Here is a 25,843-nt window from a genome sequence, read left to right on the forward strand (position 1 = left end):
ATATATGCATACTATATAGTACGTAATACATAAAAAATATTGTAATATAAAGAAAATATTATAGAAGTAAAAAGTTTCGTGAAGTAAAAAATTGCATCTTTTTATTTTTATCCCTGAAAAAATTTTACGAATTTTTACCATTAATACTTTTTTCGTTAATTTCACAAAAACCGTATTACTAGTTTCATGTACCAAGATATTTTCATTGCTAATCTTGTGTATTCAACGTTGTTGATTATATCGTCCTCTATAAATATCTCTTTGAGGAAAGTTAGTAATTGTTTATTTAACCATACGAAATTAAGTGACTCTTCAAATGTTTGCAGTTTCGTGCTTAGATACCATAACGCATTAGTTAGGAAATCGTCGGGATCGTCTAATAACTAGAATTATTGAAGAGTACAATATAATAATAAGTTTGTAGCGGACCGAACTGAGTAAAGATGGATAGCCTTGAGTATTGAGAATAATAACTAGAAAAACAAAAGAGATGAAAATGACGTCAAAACTGAATCGATGAGGACAATTGATCGATGCACTTCGATAAAACAAATATTTGATATATTATCTTTAATCGTATTTGTTATTATTATTAACAATTGTTCAAAGTAATTGTAGTAGTAAAAATAAACAATTTCACAACCATACAAAAGACGAAATTTTTTTTTCTATTTCTATCATTAATACTCCTAATATTAATACTTCTACTACTGTTCTTTGAGATCGATTATGTTTGTTGGTTAACAAACCTTAAACTCGATGAAACAGTTACGTGAAATATTAGTTTTCAGTGGAGTAGAGAGTTTATGAGAACTTTGTGACTTTTGTGAAATTTCGAACTGTATGGGAAAGCCTTTTATACTATATTCATTGTATGCATCATAATAACATTAGCTTCCTCGATTCGAAGGAGCATAAGAGCATCGATGTATGTATGTCTGTGAATATATAATATGTATGCGCTGAAGTACATAAAATATATGTGTTCAAAAGTTTCGATTTCTCTGAAAGAAAATTTACTCATTTACAACGAATACATGATAACAGAACAATAGTTAATAGTATAATTATCGAACATAAATTATCACTTTTTGTAAAACATGTTCCATGTCATTAGTTTTCAGAAATAAACAGAATTTTTTTTTAACTATTTTTCTTTGGTAACATTAAACAATATATTATTTCTAAATTTTGATCTTCAAGCTTCGAAAGAAACTTCTTATTGATTCCATCGATTAAAAATTTGTTTTCTGATTCTTGTCATGTCTAATATGTTCATATAAAATAATAAAGAATCTGATTCTTTAAGCGAGATAAACTTAGTAATATTATACGTTCTTTATTAGTATCTTTTCTTAAACAGGAGAAAGCAAATATGATTGATTTGAAAGAAACAAAAATATTAAAGTTAACTTAATTTTATAATATAAACTAAAAAAATATATATATTTAAATTAAAAATATATATGTTTATGTGTACGTGTGTATAAACTTCTAAGATTTAGCTCATGTTTATGGAAATCTTAGTTCTCTCTCTCTCTCTCTCTCTCTCTCTCTCTCTCTCTCTCTTTCTTTCTCTCTCTCTCTTTCTCTTTCTCTTTCTCTCTTTACTGTCAAACATCACGGTGTAGGTATATTGAGATTACTCAGATATGCTAATTAACTAGGTAGCTTCTTCTCGCTCCTCCTGTCAAATTTCCTTTACTCCTTTTCTAGAATGTTCCTCTAAAATCAGATAACACATTTCTCAAAGCTCTGTTGTTTTTAGACACAATAATCTCTATTGTTTTTGGCAAAAGCTTTATCTCAAATTTTCTATTGGTTCGTAAAATAGATCAAATTTAACGAGTGTGCGAAGTAAGCTTTATTCGTAGAATATTATAGAATATCATAACTCGTTTCAAAAGTTTTTCTGTGTATTTCAATAGGATCTTGCTAGAAATTTATTTTACTTCCTTTTCGAATACATTCCACATACATATATACATATGTCGAGACGGTATTTAACAAACCGAATAAATAATACGCTCCAAATATGGTTAACATAATTCTGTTGTGATTTATTGAATCTGTTGAATCAGCGATTATTAATATTAATTCGCTAATCCTTTCCCACAAATTGCTTATGATAGTTACTCAAACATGTAATGTCGATATTATTTTTAAAAATATTAACTTTAACGAGTGAAAATTGGGAATATACGAATCATCATTGATCTTTTTCGATTCGATAGAAATACTAGGATGATTTAATATTCAGAAAATGAACTCGGAGCGAATATTAGATTCCTAGTTGAACGATTAGCCTTTATCGATGATAACTCCCAAACGGATATCACTCCGTTTCGTAATTAGTTTTCGTAGAAACTGCACCTTCGTGTTGGCCGACGTGCAACTATTCGCCTAGCACGTTTATTAAAGCCAATTCGTAAGATTTATTGACACAGAAATTAAAGAGAAAATCTTTCGTTTTGAATCGTTCCATCATTTATAAGTTATCCCAATGTAACAGTTCTTATTTTCAAAATGAACTTTCTTGATGATTTCTTTTTAATAAGTTTGATTATATAATTATACAATCATTCACAAATCAATCTTCTTTGAATCCTATTAAATCGCTTCGATAGAAGAAGTGAAGTTTAGTAAATACAGGTAAAGCTAATTTACGTTAGAGTATTTAATCTATGTTTAAAGCCGTAGGACAGCGTTATTCGACGTTATCTTTTTGGTCAGCTTTTTTAAAATCTATTAAAAAATTTTATATCCGCTTTGTTCCCTTATCTTCGTCATTTTATCTTTACGTAGTAATTTTTATTAAAAATAAAAGAAGAAAAAATTCTCCCTCTCCCTTTCTCTCTCTTTTTTACTCTCTTTTTTAAATTTTATACCAGCCATTATCCAAGAATCTATCGTATAGTTTACATCGTCGTTTGTAATACTTTTTAACCAATATGTAATTGTTCTAAATTCGAATTTCCATTCGGAAATTCAATCTGTCGATGGTATTTCAAAATGCTTCGTGCAACTGGCAAAGGCACTAACCACTTCTTAAAGTTCCTATCTCTCTTGCTTGCCTTTTCATTCCTTCCTTATACGAGCTCAGAATACGACCAGCGAACTATTCATATTCCTTATCCTCGTAACTGCTTTAACTATTTTACCAGGTTTTCATCTTTACTGTACTATTATATTCTCTGACGATATACCGTAAAAAGGAAAACGAGAGATTCTCAAAATCAAACTTCACGTTTGATTGTTAGAAAATTGAAGATCGTCGATAAGAGTACTTGTATTTTTGATAGTTCTAAATGAAATATTTTAGATGGATACATCGATTGAAGTGGAACGGATAATTTATTGCAATTTTATATGCTCCTCGAGCATATGCGACTTGGATAAATGAGTTTTATATGTTCTACTTTTTCTACTAACTCAACAAGTATATCTATGTACGTCGACAATGTCTTTCATACTTTTAGCGAATTTCTTTTCTCGTTTCTCTTTTCTTCTCATTCTCTCTCTTTCTCTACCTCCCTCCCTCCCTCTCTCTCTCTCTCTTTGTTGAAATATATCCAAAGAAACTTGATGGGTAGAATATTTCTTATAAAGAATTAATATGTAACATTAAAATCTTTTCTTATTACTTAACGGAAGAGTAATTAAAACCTCCTTTATATTATAGCTCTTTACGAACAAAAACGTAGATGGATTTACGAGAATGGAAATAACATGTTTCAGGTACTCTATATTCTAAAAGATATTCGTATTCGTGTGATATCGAGATAATTTTATTCAACGATATTGTTGAGCGTACAATGTCGAGGGTTAATATATTCACGAGTAAACTTAACAGACCGATTCCTAAAGATTTTCAATATTGTTACATTTTGTAGTTCGTAGTAAAGAAACGGTATCATATACGTCGTTTGTTATTAAAATTATATCTCTTCTGTTATAATAACAATAAAAATGATAACACGCCAGATGCCGAGAGATTTGTTTTAATCCGACTTATTGACAAAGTTTTTACGCTTTATTTAAAATCGTCGAGTATGCGAAGAGAGTAGCGAATTTGCGATTGAAATCTCATGGATAGAGTGGAAAGCGTCATTACTTTTCTCTTGAAGGAAAACTCCGTTGAAATTTCGTAATACAATTCACCGGAAATTTCGTCGCTTCGGCTTCTTCGTGTTTCTAAGAGAAGACAGTTCACAGAACAGATGTAAATCCGATAGTATTCATAAGCTCCTTCCGGAGGACATAAAATTCATACAGTTGATGTGGCTACGTTACAAATGGATGTTTGATGGATACATACTATGTTTGATAAAAATTTATTTTCTTTTTGATAAAATTCTATTATGTCGGATTAAATCAAATTTTTATAATATATAATAAGAGATTACTACGAGGTCAGTTATATTAAGGGAAGGTTATACTCAGAGATACATATATCTATTTCGTAATGCGAATCATTTATATATAAATCGTATCGAAAGAATTTACACGATTGACGATAGAAAACGTTCGACAACATATTTATAATCCTTTACCAGCGAAATAATTGCTCTCTTCCTTTCACTCCACCCCTTGTTTATGTACCAACGTAATTTCTCTTTTCCCTTTTTATAAACGCTACTAGATACGTATGTGATTTCTAGAGTATATATATATATATATATATATATATATATATGTATATATATAACATATATAAATATATAATATATAATATATATTACATTTTTTTTAATACTCTTACGACATATCTGATATCTAGTCACCCGAACATTAATCTTCGTCTTGAATTTATCGTATCCTGTTAATGGACATTTAATGATAACGACTTTGTTTGTTACAGGATGATATTTTTATTAAATTTATCATCTGAGCTTCCTTTCTCTCTCTCTCTCTCTCTCTCTCTCTCTCTCTCTCTCTCTCTCTCTCTCTCTCTCTCTCTCTCTCTCTCTCTCTCTCTCTCTCTTATTTTTTTCAGTTTTCTTTTAAACCAGATTAGATGAAAGAAAAAAAGAGAGAAAAAAAGTATCATTCGACTATCGAATATTCTAAATATTTCGACCAACGTAAGTAAAGCTGTTCCACTTTCGAAACAGGCAGTATGCTTGGGGAAATATATCCGCGTTTTCTTCTTTGAAAGCAAAGCGCTTTTCTCGTCCTTGAGTCAGTCTCGGAAGCACTTTCGACGGAGTTACTTTCGAGAGAGAGAGAGAGAGAGAGAGAGAGAGAGAAAGGGAGAAAAAGAAAGAGAGAGGGAAGAAAAGTCGAGATTGCCATGGAATATACTAACCTTGGAGGTGTTATCCAATGCGTTACGAACTTATGCGATATGTCTGAGAGTATCTTTAAGTTAAACGGTATTTGTCAAGGAAGTTGTATGAGGCACGTGTGTGTACAAACCTAAATACACAAAAGATATACATATGTACATATGTATATACGTATAATAGATATAAGTACAATCACATATTTACGGATGAACTTCAGTTTTCTCGCTAAGAGAAGACGAATATATGTGTGTGAGCGTTCTCGCGCTCGTAATGTACCTCAACATTAAATTTCACACACCAGCTATGCACGAAAGATTATCAAGGGATAATCTACTTACGCCCCATTGTCTCGACTTTCTAAATCGTGCCTACATAGTACGGATTCTTACCCACTATCTTTTCAAGCTTTCTTTTCAAGCGTATTATTTCAAGAAAAGGGAAAAAGAAAACGTTGTTTGCGAGATGTTTTTTTCATACGTCGTCGTTCTATTGAATAAAGTATATCAGAAAAAAGATAAAAAGGATGAAAATGTTCCAAGTATTTTTCCCTCAGCGATCGAACGCAAAATCATAAGAGCTACATACAAATTTTCTATTTTCGTTGGAAGGAAATTACGCGGCCTGATGATAATCCATAAGAGATACCGATAAAGCGTGAAATTGAATTTTCGAATCAATCGGATTTAAGATATAAGTAATATTTGAAAAAAGAGAGAGAGAGAGAGAGAGAGAGAGAGAGAGAGAGAGAGAGAGAGAGAGAGAGAGAGAGAGAGAGAGAGAGAGAGAAAGATACTTTATATTATATTCAATATAATCCAATGCATTTATTATTTTACATAGACTCTTAACATTTGTGAAGCTTTTTATTCCCTAAAAAATGTCATCTCTCTCTTTCTCTCTCTTTCTCTCATTCTCTACTCTTCTCTCATTTTTTATTCTGAACGTGGGCGACGTTTCACGGCATGGAATTGGATTCACAATTCGATCTATATAGCTTGCGTGACAGCATTCGAGCGGCGAGTTCTCGTACGACGCCATCCCGACGTGACAGATTAAACCTTTGAATTGTACCGTGTAAATTACACTAGCCGCTTGCAGCTCGTATTTGCTCGGAACTGGCGGGTCGATGCACAAGACCAACCAGCAAACTATTTGTAGAAAAATGTTCGAATCTTACCGAGGTTTTTGATGCAAATAACTTTTATCGGAAAAATTCCTTTCATCGCTAACGAAACATTCGTTCCCTTGTAATCATAACGAATCAAAAAAAAGATCCTTTTCCCTTTTCTTATTTGAAAAAATCATCTCTACTTTTTGTCCTGACTTTTCTATTTTATTCCTTGCAAATTTTATCTCATCGGTTTATATCAGAAGATTATTTTGAATTATTAACCTTCTCTCGCCTCTACCTCTATTAATTATTATCATCGTAGTTATTTGTTCATCTTACCAATGTCAACAGCAATAACATTTGCGTACACTACATGGCGGTGTTCTCCATGTTCGCTACTATATTTCACATTTCGCTTGGTACATGCACATGTACATACATATACACATCTACATATACCAACGTAACTGTCGCAGATAGTTAAATTTACGAGTAGGATATACTTACCAGCGCAACGTGCCGAAGCTACAACATAGTACGTTTACGTATAATCGTTGTTCTGGAGTCGACTATTGAGATTCAATTCCCCAATTTAAATGTTATATTCTATTTGCTCGTTCTAATAGCTTTTAGTTATCCCAATGTATTCTTTTTTTCTTGAGTGATGTTTCAGGATATGAGAAAAAAAGGAAGAAATAGAGGGAGAGACGAGATGTAGCATTTTTTAAATTTCCATAAAGCATTAACGCTGTGGGGACGCTTGATGTCTTTTCTACATTTTAATAAGAACAGATTTATTAAGGAGATGTGACGGTTGTCTAAAATAAATCTATAAAAATAAAAATAAGAAAAAAAATAGAAGGGGAGAGAGAAAGAGAGAAATAAAAAAAGAACATATAATAATGTTACAGTATAACATCATCGAGTAGGAATGATAAATAAATGAACAAGATGTACGTGTAATTATAATTCAAACCTTATAGACAATGTAGATACATTAATATATATCTAAATCTGTATACGTGTGTGTGTGTATATATATATATATATATATATATATATATATATATATATATATTTACGTAGTATATGCATGTAAAGTAAGATATTGCTAGAGGATGATGAAACTGGAACGGTTCCAGTTTCATGATCCCGTCTACTCTTTGGAAAATTTTCTGAGAAGAATTCCGTCGGCCTCTTCTGGAATACTTTAAAGGGATTAAACATACCCTTTTTTTATTTTGGCATTGTACTCGATAGAATGGTGAAGAGTACTCTTATATATATATATATATAGTAGTTCTCTATCTTGATCAATATTTCAATAGAGATTGATTTCTCTTATTTGAGAAGTAGAAAAGAGATAATGAAAACACAACATTATTAATATAAAAGACTTAATATACATGTTCGTAATTTCTCAAAAACCCTTACTATTATTGTTCGATCGAAATAAAAGTTTGTATAACTACTCTTTATGATCCGACAGAGAGTTTGGGTTATTTAACTTGCCGAAAATTCAGACTACTTAAGTATAACACGACATATGGTCTGAAATAATGCAAATGCTTGGTATATTACTTCGAAAGAAAGAAATACAAAAATATTTTTTTATACCTTATCTGTCCGTCATGTTTGATGGTTGGAATATACTCGTATAAGAATATTTTAAATGAGGGTAAGTAAATCGTATGAAGTCAAGAGCGAAAGTGGACGGAGTGGCGTGCTGAGTGGTAACACGCTGTTGGAATTTGAGCTAGGATGGTTATGAGATAGCATGGAAATACCAGAGAAGTTCACTCAGCCATTCCGAGGTCATACCATTCTGCTAAATTGTGCGAAGCATTTCTCTGTTTCGTTATCCATGATCCGTCAGCCATAGCTCGACATTGCCATGGCTTATCACGGTTACGAATAAACGCTCGATTTCGATTCCATACAGCTTAATGTTACCACCCCGACTTCCATCAGAAATACACGTTCCATATGCAATACGATTCTTTTCAATCTAACTGATTTTTTATTTTTGAAGAGGAAGATCAAAAAAGAGAAAATGCATTTCATTGTTGCAATTATTTTTAATCGAGTGACATAATAAGGCCAATGAGATTAAATTGAAAAAACTAAACCTATCTGAAATTTTATTTCAATATGTCTAAAGCATTTTACTTCACTGCCAAGAACTATCGCCAGACGGTACAATAAAACTATTGCGAAAAAACTCTCTTTTTCACTGCCTTCTCTCTCTCTCTCTCTCTCTCTCTCTCTCTCTCTCTCTCTCTTTATTTTTATCTTTCTTTTTCTATCTCTCTTCTATCCGTTGTTCTCTATGTAGGAACTAAAAGAGAAATTTTCTCTTGAATTTTTTGGCCGATTTTCAGCCGAATGCTTCTAATTCCTTTTTTTTCGAAAATCTATGTAATTCAAAGCATCCATTGGAATGTAAAACGGTGGATAGCCTCGAGGTTGAAATCTTAATGGTACGTTTGACCGGATATGATTAGAAAACGTGATATTAAGATATAATCCATAGTCGGCGTGTTATCGTGCGAGGGAGGTACTCAAATCGTCGGAATAATTCCGTGCCAATGTGAATGAATAATACTCGAGGAGGATTGAAAGAATGTCAAGGACGTCATGGTGAAATATATGTACTCTTTGTGCTAATATAAAAGAGGAATGGAATCTGGTCCACGATTGAAACAAACTGGCTTCTTTGGCACACGTTGGTCTCTTTTTTATTCAACGTCCTTATCGATTCTCTTTTATTTTTAGACGTTTCATTGCCATTAAAATTTTTCGTCTGTGCAAACATTTATATCTTATTTTATCAACGTTAAAGTAACGCCCCGTTAATTTAGCAAACGTTCCTTTGAACGAGCTCTATTACGTATAAGCGACGTCCGATCTTCGATGTAATTAAAACGAACTCATAAAAAGAAAGAAAAAAAGAAAAAGGAAGGTAGTTAAGGGAAAAAAATACATCTTACGGATTTTTCTTTTCAAAGATTGCTATTTATCTTAAGACCTAAAAAAACCCTTCTACGGGAAGATTTTCTTTTCTTTCGATCCACTCATTCAACGATCCTGAACGTGGTCGTAGTCGTAATCATGATCGTAGTCGTAGTCGAGAGCTTGATGAATATTATACATCCGAAAGTTATGGTCGAATCAATATGAAACTGCCGAAAATGGGGCAAAAGATAATGGCGTAACATAGCGCGTGGCTGCATTTTGCATACATGCATTCGTTTGAAAAAAGGGTGAAAGGTGAAACACGTTGGCCGAGAAAAAGAAAGAAGAAGAAATAGGTGATGAAGGTGAAAGAAAGAGAAAGAAAGGTAGAGAGTGAACACGAAGAAAGAAGGAAGGATGGTCAAAGGGAAGGGACGGGGAGGAAAAAAGAGAAGAGGATTTAAACCGCAAACGTAGGAGAAATCGATAGTCTCGCTTTTGCGAGCTGCCAACGAAAGTAGCAGACCTTTCTCTCTCTCTCTCTCTCTCTCTCTCTCTCTCTTTCTCTCTCTCTCTCTCTCTCTCTCTATCTCTCTCTCTTTCTCTCTAGTAAATCCAGTAATTTTTCGAGAGCATTAGCCGAATTTTAAGACCTCTCGTTAGCATCAGCTTATGGACAACGAGTAGCCCTAGGCTACTTGAATTAATTTACATGCAACGACACTCCGGACGACCCTAACGGTATTAAATGCATACGGAATACGCTATGTTACGAGAATCTCTCGCACTGATGACGATCACCATTGTATGCATTTCAGATGCGATTAAATCGTTGATGATACGCTGTTATGTAAATGCTTGTACCACATAAATCACGATCGCGTATCATTGATCATTTGCTTTTGGCTTATGAAGAGAAAAAGAGATCGGAAGAGTTAGAGTAATGGCGATTCTGATAATCATTTACATATAGAATGAACATTGAATAGTAGAAAAGTGTTTTGAACGCAAACCTGCAAATCCATTAGGTACGAACAGGTAGATAGGTAATAAAAAAACTTGAACAAGAGAGAGAAAGAGTCACTTTATACCTAATTAAATCACATGTTATGCATTCTGAGATTTCTAACAAACAATGGTCCATTTCCGAAATTCGAAGCTCTGCCTTCGAATCGTATCGAAACTCGCCAGTCGCATTCTGTTTGAATATTCTGGTGCTTGCGTATCGATAACTCGATAACTGTCTTCTCTCTCTCTCTCTCTCTCTCTCTCTCTCTCTCTCTCTCCTCCTTTGTTTCTACATCTGTGATTGTATATAAAGAGTTTACACATGTAGACATGTATATAAAACAAAATTAGCATTAAAATGTATATCTCTTTGTGGGATTAATCCAATCAATATTTAATCTTCGCTCTTGCAAAGTAACTTTCTCGCAGATTTTGCACTTTTTTTTTACATGAAAAGTGGATTGTGTAAAATAACAGAGAGATTTCACTGAATCGCAAGAATTTTCTCTTTTACGTTTCTTTTCTATTTTATTTGGTATGTGCCTATGTATTTTTATTTTTTTGTATTTTTATCTTTTCTCTTTTTATTTCTTTTTCTTTGTCTTTTTCATCACTGCGCAAAAATGTAATAACGGTTGAAGAACACACGTGTTCCAGATTTTTTAAACAAACGTTACGTACGTCACGACACATTACACGGAATCCCGCATGATAATCCTACGCATTTCGCACATAACATTATACTTCGAATATAGTATTTAATATCATCTATACATTCACATAAATCGTTCATATAATTTATGATTATATTTCATTATCGTAACGTCTGAATAAATGTCCGATTAAAATTCGTTTTGTTATCAAGATCAAACAGAATATCGTTTTAACTATTTCAAGCTGCTTAATTAAAGGCCTCTAAATATAACAAGCTTATATCTGGGACATACGAGAACAACGAAGGTATTTTCTGTATTTCGTTCGACATTTTGTTTTACAATTATTTTTCTTTTTCGTTCTATTTCAACTAAAGATATTTTTTCAATTACATTTTTGTAACAGGAAAATTGGAAAATTTACGTTTAAGCATGATGAAATGCAACAACGAGTACGCATAGTAATTGTATGTTAATAGACTTCTGTACTATTTAAAAAAGAAAGATTTCATTCGAAAACCGTAACTTATATTAGAGCTGAGCTTATGTGTGTTCTAACTTATTATAAGTCTAAAAGAGAGAGAGAGAGAGAGGGAGAGAGAGAGAGAGAGAAGGAAGAGAGAACAAACACAGTAGAAGAATAATGGATCTGCAAGTTATTCCTTACTGTATATACCCTAGAGTATACTTAAGAATATACATATATATATAGATTATACGTATACAATATATTTGTATATACGTAATATATACGTATATATGTAAGTCGACACAAATACGAATAATAGCTCAAAACTGCATTATTCATATATTTAGGTATCACGTATATACATACCATTTATATAGCGCACAATGAAATATTTCGTATGCGTGTCACGTATTATCAAATCGTTTTTAGTCGAGCGCTGACTGGAAATTCGGATATAGTATAATACATAAAAGAAAAAGAGGCACAAAAACAGCCCATTCAATGTATATTTTTCGTGAAACAGCGAATTTCAACTTTTTCTGAATTTCCACTTCTGCATTTTAGGATTGTTTCTAAGAGACAACGGGAATATTGTCTTACGAATTTTCCTATTATCGTTCTTATAGTACGAGCTTATCTATTTTTAAGTCATGACGAAAGAAAGGAAAAACATTGATTTTTTTTTGTAAACAGTTCTTTTTTGCAAAATGTCAATGAATCTTTTACGAACGTATTCAATGTTATCAACTTTTCATTCGTTTCTATCGATTTCAATAAATTTTATTACAAGCTTCGATCCTGTAATCATTTCGAAACCATGTAAAAATCCTTTTTTCGATCAAATCTAACGGTGCCATATACGATCCAGAAATCATATTACGAATTGAAAATACGTGTCCGAAAGGGATGAAAGACTCGATTATAGTACGGAACGAGATCGTTTTAAGGTTCTTCTTTACCACTTTATAATCTGACACCAGCTGTACGTGTCGAATGAAAAGAACGAAAAAAGAAAGATGGACGGATGGTTGAACGAAGCGTTTGAAAACTATTGGAGAGATCTTGCAACGTAGAAGAAAAGTATGTATGTATACATATACGCGTTTTCAAGACAAAAATTGGATTTGATTCGAGAAACGAAAGATTCCACGACGCGGAAGAATTACCTTGAAAAAAGAAATACTATGATATATATATATATATATATATATATATATATATATATATATACACACACACATATATTGTTACGTACATAATAAACATGTAACAAAAAGTTTATCTGTGCTGAAATTCACATTGAATCATAAATCTCTTTTTCCCACGGTACGTAAATTCGTAAAAGAATCCATCTGTTAAATCATTCAAAGGTTTTTATCTATTTTCAACGGTTGTTAAGATATCTCTACCTATTTACGTTCGATACTCTTTTTCTATGGATGCATCTACTTTCTTTGTTCATGGAGATAACATCGAGGACGGCCTTTTCAACGCGTTCTTGCTCGTGGAATAATGCGTAAGTACGCACGTACATACATATCGTATAGGGCTTGAACTTTGACCGAGAGGAAGGAGGAGGAAGTGAGAGGGAAATGGTCCATTGTTCGTTGCACTACGATGCAGGTACCTGCTATGTCGAATGTACATATACCTATATACATATACATATATATGTGTGTGTGTGTATATATGTATATATCTATGTATGAATTAGAAGTGAACGCATGTATGTGTGTACGTTGGTCGTCTTTCTTTGTTGAAATAACGTAAAGCTTTGTTTGCTCTGGGACCTATGACAATGAACGAACGAGAAGCTCATAATCAACTTCATTTACACGACCAACTCGGCACTTCGTAGCTCACGATTTCTCTTGCTTATCGGTATACACCAAGCAATTATCGATGTCTAACACGTTGATGATCGAATTAAAACAGTCCTAACTAATCGATTTATACGAATAAATTTAAGAGCCACTTGAGACAGTTCGAGTTTAACGATATCGAATAGGTCCTGGGTATATGGCTTACATAAGCTTTCCGTTTCTTTCTTTTTTCGCATTTAAAATGTAGTTTGTTCATTTCTTTCTTTTAAAGTTGTTTCAGAAAACCTCGTTCCTCTGGGTGGTCTAAGTGACAAAGCTTTTGCGATATTTACCAATCTATTTCTCTTTAAAGTCTAGATACGTGGTCACTTTAACACCTCCTTTTCTTCAAAAGCTGTTTCCTTTGTTTCTTGGATACTACAATTTGTCCGAAGGGTTCTTCCTTTTATTGGATTTCTGTGATTTCTTCTTCCTCTTTATTGCAATTTTTTTACTTTTCTGATCTACAATACTCGTTACTGATTTATTTAATTATTATGTAATTTTTCATTTTATTATAAAGTTTTTATGTTCGACGATAGATAATGCATTTGTAGGTGTAAAAAAATTAAAGAATGTCAAGTAGTCTTTTTAGTTCTCTGAAAGTGAATAAAATTGAAGAATCTCTTCAAGGAGAGCCTTAGAATGTTTTGTCAGCGTTATTTTCAACAACTCGTATCGAAGCATCGTGCCAATTTTACAGAGAATAATATGCTTCTTTCAGTTAAGTTTTTCAAGTTGAGTTTTACAGTGATAGTATTACACTGTCTAATGACACATGAATAAACGATAAGACGCGAGAAGGTCGAATATTAAGTTTAAAAAATTTTTCTATTTATAGTCCACAAGTGAGAGTACTTGTGACGGTACACTGTATGCATCGATGAATCAAAAGAATATTGACTAGTTTTCCATTTAAAAAGTTTTCAAAATCTTGTAAAAGTTTCACGATCAGAACATAAAAAAGTACAGTGTTAACGGTTCTCTTGAATTTCCTTTATTATAACTAAACGTCACAGTATAAAAACTTTGTATGGCACATGGAATCTCGAAAAAAAAAACTTATGAAAAATCCTTTTCATTTGACAATACGTTTGCTTTAATACAGTACCGTAGCTAATGAATGATCACGACTATATCTCATTTAACGAAACTTTTAAAAGTCTGACATAATTCAACATGAAAATGTTTCCAAAGTCATCCAGGAATTAGTTTCGAACGATACGCGAAAGCATTGAAACGGTTAACCGCTTTAGCAAGAAAAGAATATCGTCCGTATAAAACAATCTAATTTCTTGCTATCTCTTTACCCAGAATTCAGATATCAGATTTCACATTTCTAGCAGACACTTACGGTCAATTTCACAAGTTCACTTAAATTCTTAATATCTAAATTCAAGATTGCGCGTATTCCAACATTAATTCTCAAGGAAAACTCGTAACACGGTGTAATCTTGGCGAGAACAAATGGAAACCTTAGCGCGAATAGAGCTCTGATTTTATCTTACGAGCATTTTACATAGATTCGTGACAACTAAAAAAGTAAAGCGAAACACATTTAGATTATCTATAGTATTCTTCGTTGGACGTGAACAGGATGATTTATAAGCGGTCTCCTGTAATACTGCAATTCTTTCTATCGCTTGTATTTTCTATTATTTGTCTACTTTTCAAGGTAATCAAATATACTCGGTTTCTCTAAGTAATGAATCATCAAGTGATAGTACTTTGTAAATTATAAATATCTCTGTAAATGTTTCTGTAGCAATTTCTCACTCCGCTTAAAAAAGGAAGATCTCGTTGAAGTAAGTACTTGGTGAAACACTTATCTCCCTTTCTGTCTTTTTTTCTTATTCTCCCCCTTCATCCACCTATTTCTATCTCTCTTTGCAAGGTGAGAGCAAATAACAAAAGCGACGTAGTCCGAAGGAAATCACATTGATAGTCACCTCAGCGGTTTCACAAAGTACCAACGCTGTTCCTCCGCATGGAATATCGATGAGTATGCATTGGCAAGACCAGAAGGCACCACGAAGGACGATACGAACTTCAAAGGATCTCTTATTTATCCACCCTTCTACATCCTTCTGCTCTTTTTAGATCAAGCGTAACCGATGATATGGAAAACGGTTGAAGGTATACAGGAAGAGAAGGATTAAACGATGAGGAAGAACATCTATTTGTTATAGTATAAAATACACTTTTTTTTATTAAATATGAATATTAATCATCGGACATGATTTATTACATCGTTACGACAGTATTCGTTCGACTTGAAAATAAAGTGTCTGTAATCTTGTTGAACGAAATTATCATAAAATTCATTTTTATTATAATTATATTAATAATATATGATAACGAGTAACTACCGATAATTAATTTACAAACACCGATATTTACCTATAATTTACAAACGTCCGATATATATTTCGTAGATTTGGAATGAAATGCCTCAAAGAAGAAATTATAGTATCGTGAGCCAAACCATCTCTATTTTATAGCTAATAATTGCAATGTAAACAAATAAACTTATCAAAAAGAGAAAATATAAAGAAATGTTTTCTTATGGTTAATAGTTAAGAACGGTTTAAGGGATGAAAGGAGTAGAAATTAAGATAATCTCCTTTTATGTATAATCGATTGATGCTTCCAACGGATGAGAACAGTTCCCTACGGCTTCCGTGAATGTACTTATACTTGTTATAACCTCTTGATATCATGCGTATCCTCTAACATATATTGCAAAAGACGTCCTCTTTGTGAGATATCCTAGTGACTTTCGAAGGGGTTGATAATCTTATCAGAGATCATCTTGATTTCTCCTTTGTAATTTCTTAATGGTTTCGAACGTTGATATCTTCCCTAATGACCTCTTATAATTAAGTTGGAATCGCATTGAACAATTCATGATGATTAATTCGACGATTAAAATCCTTCCAAAAAGGGCAATAATTTTGAGTTAATCGACTCACTTCAACAAGACTCGTTCTATTGTGAAATAATTGGGAAAGATGAGAAATTATGAAATTTGTTCTCGCCTCGAGTAATGTTTCCCATTTCTATAGAAGTATTAAAAGACTTAAACTATTTGCAACGAGTACGTTCTAAGTTCCTACTTCGACTATTATAATGGTCATAAAAATGAACGAGCCGTATGACAAACGCAATTTATAAAACGATTCGAACAGCATCCTTCTATTCTCATAATAAACAACCTTTTGCTAGTATGCTGTACACTGTATACTCATCGACTAAATTCCAGTTGGTTAGTTGGTACGAACGAGGCACCAACCAACCGGGATTACTAGTTTCTCTTCTATTTTGCGAAATACATTCATGAGAATTCATCGTGATACCAGTAGAAACAAGAAAGGAGTAAGAAGAGGAGAGAGAGAATTCCTAATCGATGTGTATCGTTTGTATATTCTCTCGACCGTGTTAGAATTTGAGTAGAATAAACGATGTAATATTAATTAATCATTTTATCGTGTCTTAATCGATACCTTTCACAAACAATAAACATATTAAACGAAAAATTAAACTTTTCTTTGCTCATCTTCCGTAGATAGATTGTTCTTTTGAGAATTATTTGTACGAATGAGCCATATGAATAATAGATATTTCGTCGCAAAATTTCAAGTTAAACAGAATGGAAAAAATGCGAGGTTTTTCATTGATAAATTTTACGCAACGGCGTGTATCTATTTTGAATGGATAACAGTTGTTTCGATTAAGCGCTACCGAATTCCATAGAATTTTTCAATTTTCCTTGTACGTAAAATCGAACAACGGGACTCGTTAATCGCATCGACAAGTCCGTGCGATAAAATGTGGGATATTTGATTTTTATATATTACAGAATCGTGGTTTTCAAGTAACGGTAGAAAAAATCGATAAGTAAAATTAATTGGAGAAAATACATACATACATACATACATACATATATATATATATACATATATATATACACATATATATACACATATACATATATAAATATATATTGGATATGCACTTGTATATTTAAACGAAATTGATTTTACGCGCCCGATGGATCAATCAAATGACTACCAAGCTTTATGCTTCATCAAACGTTAGACTGATTTGATCGAAATAGCGAACTCGAAAAATACGTGAATAAGTTCAACGGAATGACGAATATAGAAAAGTCGTCCCTAAAATCTGCTGACGTATAAATTCAAGTTAATAGAGAGCGTTTCGAGCATTAACGAAGGCGACAATTAAAATAAGAGGAAATTTCTCCTTCTGGAATCGCGAAAATCTCGAATTTTGGAAACGTCAACGAGAAGAGAATAGCAATAGGAGGCTGGATGAGAACGTACGTATGTAAGTTTAAATGCCTGGTCATTATTTATAGACGATGACAACGTTACCAGACAGGTCGAATATACAATCTCAGGATTTCTCTCGTTTATATATTCTCTGCAAAATCGAGACAACAACAAACAACAGAAGAAAAGAGAAGGGTACATTCGAATGAACCTAATGATTATGTATATACATATATATATATCTATAATATGTATGTACGTATGTACATATCCATGCAGTGTGATATGGAAGAATGAAATTTCGCAAATTCATACATGATTCCCTCATCTGGCATCATTGATGATTCCATGCGTTTAACCATGCATTCGAAGCAATGACGCTTATTTATCATAATAAACGAGCAAGGTTAATCATTTCATCGTTCTTTCCCGCGAAACATCCATTATCCTGAAATTATCGTATAATTCTTTTACAAACGAAACGTGATTAATAATAAAAAAAAAAGGAAAAGTAAAAATAAATGATCACTAGCAATTTGTTCAACTTCGATTACAACTTTGTACGTACATCGTTGAACGTAAGTAAAACTCTTATCGATATATGTTATTTAAGGGACTACATCCTTCTAGAGAAAATAGTCGAAATTTTTTTATTCTTTTGAATGATCGGTGGAAATGAAAGGATTTCTTTTTTTTACTCAAAAGTACATGTACTCAACCATAAAAAATTATCAAAAAATATTATTAAACAAAATTATGCATAAGGAAAAAAGATATTTCTAGGTGGATGTAGACCCTTAAGACATCATATAAAAGTCTCTCGGAGGTACAAGAGAAAATTTTTCTCAAAACCCTCCGGCCCTCATTTCTCACTCTTTTTTCTCCCATTTCTCTCTCCCTCTTTTCTTCTACTCTATTTCTCTTTTATATACCTGTCTTACTCTGAGAACCATACTCTCGAGCGTATTTTCTCGCAAGCTACGAAAACACGCGGTTCGAACACTCCTCCACGTCGTTGTTTCCGCAATGCAGACGGACGAACAATATCAATGGTGCGTTGAAAGGAGAAGTGGAACCGTCCACGAAGACTTTCTCGTTGTTGTGTACGCACGTTATCATGGATTAGAAATGTAAAAAAAAAATGTGTTTCTCCAGGTAGTATGACTCGACAAAACAAAAACAAACATCGATAAACTTAAAAGCCGACTATATGTAACGACATTTCATTCGACATTCTTATGAATTAACCATGATTTCTTCATTACCATCAACCGAATGATAAAGTTTTTTATTTTTCTTTGTTTCTATTTCTTTCGCTTTTTCGTTCTTCTAATTCAAAATATATATATGCAGTGAATAAAATTTTTTTCCAAGTTTTGATTACTTTCCCGAATGTGGATTCTTTAACGAGCTTCTATACTCTGTTAACAAATTTGTCAGTATAATTATACTCTTTCTCTACGAACGTACTGACAGAACTGTAATTTAGTTACTCTGTGCTTTTTCGAATAGTCTGATGTTCGAAATTGCTTTTTGTTCGGGTCAACTAACTATTGATACGAAGTTTAATGTAGTCCAAGTCTCAGTAGAATAAATTATACGATGGATACACGTAAAAATAAACAGAGTGAGAGAGAAAGAAATAAAGAAAATAGGTAAACAGCGTGTACAATTTTTTCTTACAGATCTCTCAAAACTAGAAAGCCATAGAAAACTGATATATAAAAAATGATTCGAAATATAAACGAAGAAGAAAGAATAAACGTCGAGTATAGGATAGAAGAAGAGAAAAATTATCAAGTTTTACGAGCAAGGTATGGCGGACTTTTAGGAAATAGGGCAATTGAGATCAGTGTGAAATGAAGAGCGCGAATTTCGGTCTACGAATCTTCGTCGATGTTTCTCGTTCTCTCGTATTCCTCGTAAAATCGAATGACTCATAAAAGCGATACGATTCAAAGCGAAAATCCAAACAATGTGGAGCATTGTGACGACTTTTTTTTTCTTAAAGTCAACTTCAATTACGTTCGATTATTCTTTAAAGCTTTGCTATTTTAATCTCTGCGTACTTACTAAATACCAAAAAGTAAAAGTTTATGAAAGAATAACTCCATATTCGATTCGATATATTGTACGTCTATAAACAGACAAACGCGTTCGTTAAAAATAATAGATAGAAGGATAAACATGAATTCATTTTCGATACTTTCGCCATGAATGGATTGAATCAATTCAATATTAATGCATGGTTTATTACATCGACGTCCATCACTTAGTAATGCGATTAAGAGCAAGCGTAATGAAAGCCAAGTATTTCATTAATGAACTTTCGTTAATATCCTTTTCCACGGGCACACGAATAAATCGATACCATTGTCAAATATAACCAAAGTTAAGTACTCTGTCAATACATGACTCTATCACGGATAGGATAGGGTCTTTTTTGGACATTATGTACATTAGCCTAAGCTCGCGCGCTTATGTAATGTATTCTATACTTGCGAAATATTTCGGATAGTATCGTAAAATCGATCAAAGATAAGAGAGAGAGGGAGAGATAGAGAAAAGAGAGAGAAAGACAAATAGAGAAAATCAAAGTGAATTACCGTAAGAAAAATATCAAGATTAAATTGTCCGACGCGTTATCTAGAGTAAGCTTTGCTTTAAAAATGCTCTAAGATTTTTCCGATTAAGAACAGAATCTTTATGGAACGACTTTCAGGAAGTACTTACTTCGAAATAATGCTATAAAAAGGAAGATTGCGATATCAATCCCAAACAACGGACTATTCGTATGGTTTAGCAAAAGTCAGGAGAATTTCGATATAGCCCAACCATACATAGTGAGTTATAATACTCGAAAGTCTGCGAATGATGGATTTCCTTGCATCGTCTTAATTCTTTTCACGATCAATTTCACGAGGAAACCTGAAAATTTAACGAAAATCGAATCAAGATCTGTAAGCGGCTTTCTTTTTACGATTCTCAAGTTATCATCTCGAGTTCCTCTTGAAAGAAAAAGAAAAAGAAAACAGAAAATAAAAATAGAACGAAATATCGATAATGGGATTTAAAAAATGTACTCCAATAAGTTTGGTGAGGTAAGTCGATGATGGACTTCTCTGAAACTTCAGAAATCACATGTGTGCATGAAATTGGAGAAGTTTCACGTAGCAATTCTTCTATTTACTATCTATCTCTTTTTTTTCAGTTATTCGATCGATTTCTAAGTTCAATGAAAAATTTGATATCATGGAAGATTCGTGAGTGATAGCGTAGCTTGAACAGCGTAAATACGAGATTACGACACATGTACTCGCACATATTCATTCTATTTTCCGTTTATATCGATCGGTCGCATGAATATGTCTAAACAGATTGCAAGGATTACTCAATAAATTTTAATAACATACTACCATCCAACGAACACGTATTAAAGAATTATTCTTTAATTATTCTATATTGCGATATTGTTAATTAAATCTCTTGCACGATTCTTCTGTACTCCTAAGAATTTCTCCATGGGGATAAGATTTCGTGTTTAAATCTCATTACGGATTCAATGTACGTTCGTCTTGATACAAACTTCTAATAGAGTGAAAATGGGTAAGATTAATAGGAAAAAAAGAGAAAGAGAGAGAGAGAGAGAGAGAGAGAGAGAGAGAGAGAGAGAGAAAGAGAATATAGATTTAGAAAAATTGATCATCGGAGTTAAACTAACGCAAACTATATCCTATCTAGTAACTTGCCTAAAAATATATTCCTAGTACCAAGAGAAAGCAGCGGCTTGTGTTAGATGGAGCAGAAAGAAAAAAGGAAAGAAAGAAAGGAAGAAATAAAGAAAAAAGGAAAACCCAACTATGTGGGCTTGAGGGCTTTAAGCTGCGGAAAAGGAATGACGGGCGCGTTGTTTCTTTGACGAGCAATGAAAAAAAATTGTTCTCCATGCAGACATCAAGGTAATTAAGGCTAGCCGTTCGTTGCATATAATGTTTTCAGAAGACTTAAAATGAAAGGAATATAGGTATGTAGATAGTAATGCCTAAAAGAAAAATCAGTATAAGTTAATTTTCACGAGTTTACGTAGAAAATGTCGTGGTATTATGGCAGCTCATCAATAAATTTCTCTTTTTTTCTCTCTTTTTCTATCATGAAACCTTATTAATCACGGAAATGAGAGATTTCGGTGAAAACAGTGACGAGACGTTCTATAAATTGAGAGGAAGATACCTTCGTGTCTCGTGACCTTTTGATTACGATGACTATAAAGTTGAAGATAGAAAAAAAAGATATTGAGAAGTAAAATGTTCGTAGGTGTGCATTTTTTCTTTATCGGTCGTTTTATTTTCAGCAGCATCGTCCATTGCGAAGATTCAATTTAAAAACTTTTGTTAATTTCTTAATTAAACAAAGTCGATGTAAAATAACGCTTGGAAAAGAAGAAATTAGCGACAAAAAGTGGGGTTTACGTTTCGAGAAGAAAATAAGAGATAAAAGGAGAAGGAAAATATTTTTCCTTTTCAATCTCTAAATCAGCTATTTAAATCCATTTAACTTTATCCTTCTATTTAAATAAATTCCTCAACCTTAACGGTGATTCGATTAGATTTAATACGATAATTGCTAACTAAATAGTAGTTGTTGTTGATCCTATTTATTCATGCTTCCACGACATTATTCTGATACGTTAATTCAACTTCACGATTAAGAAGAATGAAAAGCATTCCGAGTGATTCGTCTCGGCGAAGACAACGTTACAGATAAAAGAGGAAAATCTTGATTTATCTTTAAGTAGAGAGTAAATGACATTAATTACACGGTCGCAAAGTCTTCGGAAATATTAACTCTGAGTTTACTGAAAAGTAAGAGTCTTCTCATGCTTCTTCTATTTAATTTTTTATTCTACTTACCATATATCTTTACTTTATTTCTTTCTTTTTTATCTTTATCTTTGATTATGTAAAAAGCATAGCACCATACGATAATACCAATCAAATATACGATAATAATATAAATAAATATTAAATTATTTGACAGATTAAAAAATTTATAGCCATCCGTTTTTCTTTCCTTCTCTTTTTCGTTTTCTTTTACTCATATGATTATTGATCTCGTTTCTTTTGACTTACTGAAAATTCATTTCAAAGAGAAAATAACAGGCCGTCCATTCTTTGATCTCTCTGCCTTTCTCTCAAACATGACATTAGTGTATTTTAAAGAAAGAAAAAGAAAGGATAATTTGCTAGAAAATAAGAAAGAAACAAAGAAAGAAAGAAAGGCAGAAGTTCCTTGATTCTGTGAGCATATAACTAGACCGAAAGAACGCTTGTCAACTAGACCGAAAATATAAAAGGAAAAAAGAAAGGATTTTAACACTATACCGCTTAGCAACGTAACCTTTTTCTGTAGGAAGCTAGGCGAAGTGAATAAGTACGGTGGAATTAAATTGCAAGGAAACAAGGTAAAAGCTGGAATACGAAGGAGTCGTCGACGACGTCGTTGGACTCGAAAATATAAGGTAATGTAATACCATAAGGTAATGTAAATTTTCCAAAGAGAAAAGAGGAAGCGAGAGAGAGAGAGAGAGAGAGAGAGAGAGAGAGAGAGAGAGAGACACGAAAAAAAGTGCAGAGAATGAAGAAACGAGAAATACATAATAAATGTTCACTAATTTTTTGAACGTTTTCCAAGCGTGCAACTAATTTCTAGAAAAGTACATTCCTTTGTCTTTTTTCCTCGTCTTGATTTGGATCTGCATTGAAACTTATCTCGATCCTCTACAATTAATCATCTTAAACACGATCAACGTTTAATTTTCATCGAGTCGTCTATCCTTCCTCCGTTTTTTGTCCGCTCTCGTTTTAGAACCTTCGTTTTTCCGCGACATTTAAGATAAAAAACGCGCTCGGCGAACGAAGACTCCGATTACCAGAAAATGCACGTCGTTACGAAGGTCAGGCTCAGTGTAATAAGAGCGACGATAACGAGATTTACATAGTTAGGTGGTAACGGGATAGCGAGTGGTCCAGACTACCAATTTTTTTTTCTTCTCTTTTGTCCTCTCGATCGATTACGAAAGTTCGTTCACTGAATACGTTTCTTGTTCTTTCTCCTTAACGTCAACGTTATAACGAGATGTTTAATTATTTGAAAACGTCACTTTCTATTATGCAGCCTGAAGTAAACAAGCCTGCAGACATTATGGAATACATTTTTAAATTTGCTTCTTAATAATAAATACGATCACGTTTTCGTCGTCTATAATAAATCTAATTGGGTGTTCGTTCGATGTTAATGTAAATGCCGTTAGCACAAAATTGTTTCTATAGTTCTATTCTTTCTCTTTCTCTCTCTTTTTTCCCTCCCTTTTTTTCTGTTCCGTTTTCAAATGCCCACGTAACACCATCGTGATCATAAATTAGGACATTCCACGGATTCTAGAATGTACGATGCCGAATTCAATTAGATTTAGGTAATACGTATTTTTTCCTTTCCACTGCTTTTCGCCAAGCACGAAGTGTCTGTCGTGTTTCGACCATTAATTACACATTGTTCTCTATTTGGGACGTAAGATATGAACTGGATAGAACTATGATATTCATCGTTAGTATTTCGAAATGAATATGAAGTTGTGTGTTTCATTTGGAAATGTTTCGGTCTTTAAAAGAATAAGTGTGACATGAATAAGGGATGCTGGTGAATTGATTGATTATTGATCTGCATACAACATCGAACAATTTTTATAGAATTATTACTTTTTTTTTACATTATTTCATAAATTTTATTCGTCGATTTTAACGTACTTTGTTTATTATATTAATGATTTTTATTTAAATGAAACACGAGTCAGATTATCTTTATCGGTTAAAAAATATTCTTCTGTTCCTGATTGACTAGTATCAGTTTTATGGATATGATATAAGAAAAGTTTTCATTTTTTAAATTTCCTCAAAAAATAAATATATTTTACACATTTTTGTTTATGGAAAGTCTGTGCGAATAGTACTCTAAAACTTTCACTTATTCATCGGAAATCTTCCGTACAAAATATATAAATGTTCTTGTTCGACATATTAATATTGTTCAACATATTGTAATATTACAAATCTTGTAACTTACTCGATGTAATAATTAAAATCCTCTTCGATGTTGCACGATGGCCCAATGAGAGTGTCGTTCATCGATTATAAATCACGATATCGACGTTTAGGAACTGTGCAAATAAGATAGACTTATCGCGTTTAATAATGCATTTGATTGAACGTGAATCATGATTCGAATCACGTGTCGTGTAAAAATCTGATAGACTTCCGAACGATTAAAATCTTGTCACTGTAACGAAGAACAAAGCGTGAAATTTCGAAGATGATAATGAAATTTTGATCGATTATATCCTGTTGCTCGTGTAATAATTGACGAAGGAATATTGTCAAGGATAAATGATTATTATAGTACACACTGCCGTATTTTGTAAAATAATGATCCGATAAAAAAAAGTTACACTAATTTCGTTCGATATGATAAATTTTTTCTAGTTTATATATCTTTCTTTTGTCGTCATAAAATAGGCACTGTCCACTCAATCAAGATAAAAATTATTGACAAAGATACTTCTTTGTTTATACTTAGACTACTTTTAATTGATTATATTCCACGAAAGAAAGTTTATAAAATAATTATAACGTAGAAGAATTGAGTTTAATTGGATTATTTTTTGGATAAAAAGAAAACTCCGTTTATATTTCGATGTCATTTATATCTAATAAAGTTTAAAAGTCACCAACTTAAGAACGACTATAGGGGATATACAGAAGGAGCATGTTTTCGGCTCGGCGGTCGCGCGCGTACTGAAAATCCCAGAAACCACCCCCATCGACCCTAGTGTTCGCTCCCGTTTCCATACAGATAGCGGACTGTATTATATCCACAAAACGTATCACATTTGTACTTACGATTTAAAATGTTTAACTTTTATAAATGAAAATTAAATAATATCTTTTTTATTGTCAATTTAATCTTTCCTTTTTATAATATTTTCGTGACTTAAAACGATTTGAAATCAAATTGAATTTAATCGAAATCCTTTCATTGGCGATCAATTAATTGTTATAATTAACGTTTTATCATCTTTCGTTCATATTTCTTTTTTTTATCTAGAAAAATATTGATAATTTCTTACGTAAATAAAATGAAATAAATTTTTAA

The 25,843-nt window shown here is 32.5% G+C and overlaps 1 protein-coding gene across 2 annotated transcripts in view; it reads right to left on the reverse strand.

The window, feature by feature from the left end:
* The window catches only part of LOC127062464 (tyramine receptor 1-like), a 39,883-nt gene extending 14,414 nt beyond the window's left edge, over positions 1 to 25,469 (reverse strand). Inside the window, exons 1-2 of one of the 2 annotated variants that reach the window (XM_050990731.1) lie at positions 25,423 to 25,467; positions 24,758 to 24,970 (exon numbers count right to left, since the gene is read on the reverse strand). The gene's annotated coding sequence lies outside the window, so the exon portion shown is untranslated. Of the gene's footprint in view, positions 1 to 24,757 lie in introns of both variants that reach the window. The other variant, XM_050990733.1, reaches the window with a different exon arrangement.
* Positions 25,470 to 25,843: the final 374 nt, after the last annotated feature.

The sequence above is a fragment of the Vespula vulgaris genome, chromosome 3 (genome assembly GCF_905475345.1).
Source record: "Vespula vulgaris chromosome 3, iyVesVulg1.1, whole genome shotgun sequence".
Lineage (NCBI taxonomy): Eukaryota > Metazoa > Arthropoda > Insecta > Hymenoptera > Vespidae > Vespula > Vespula vulgaris.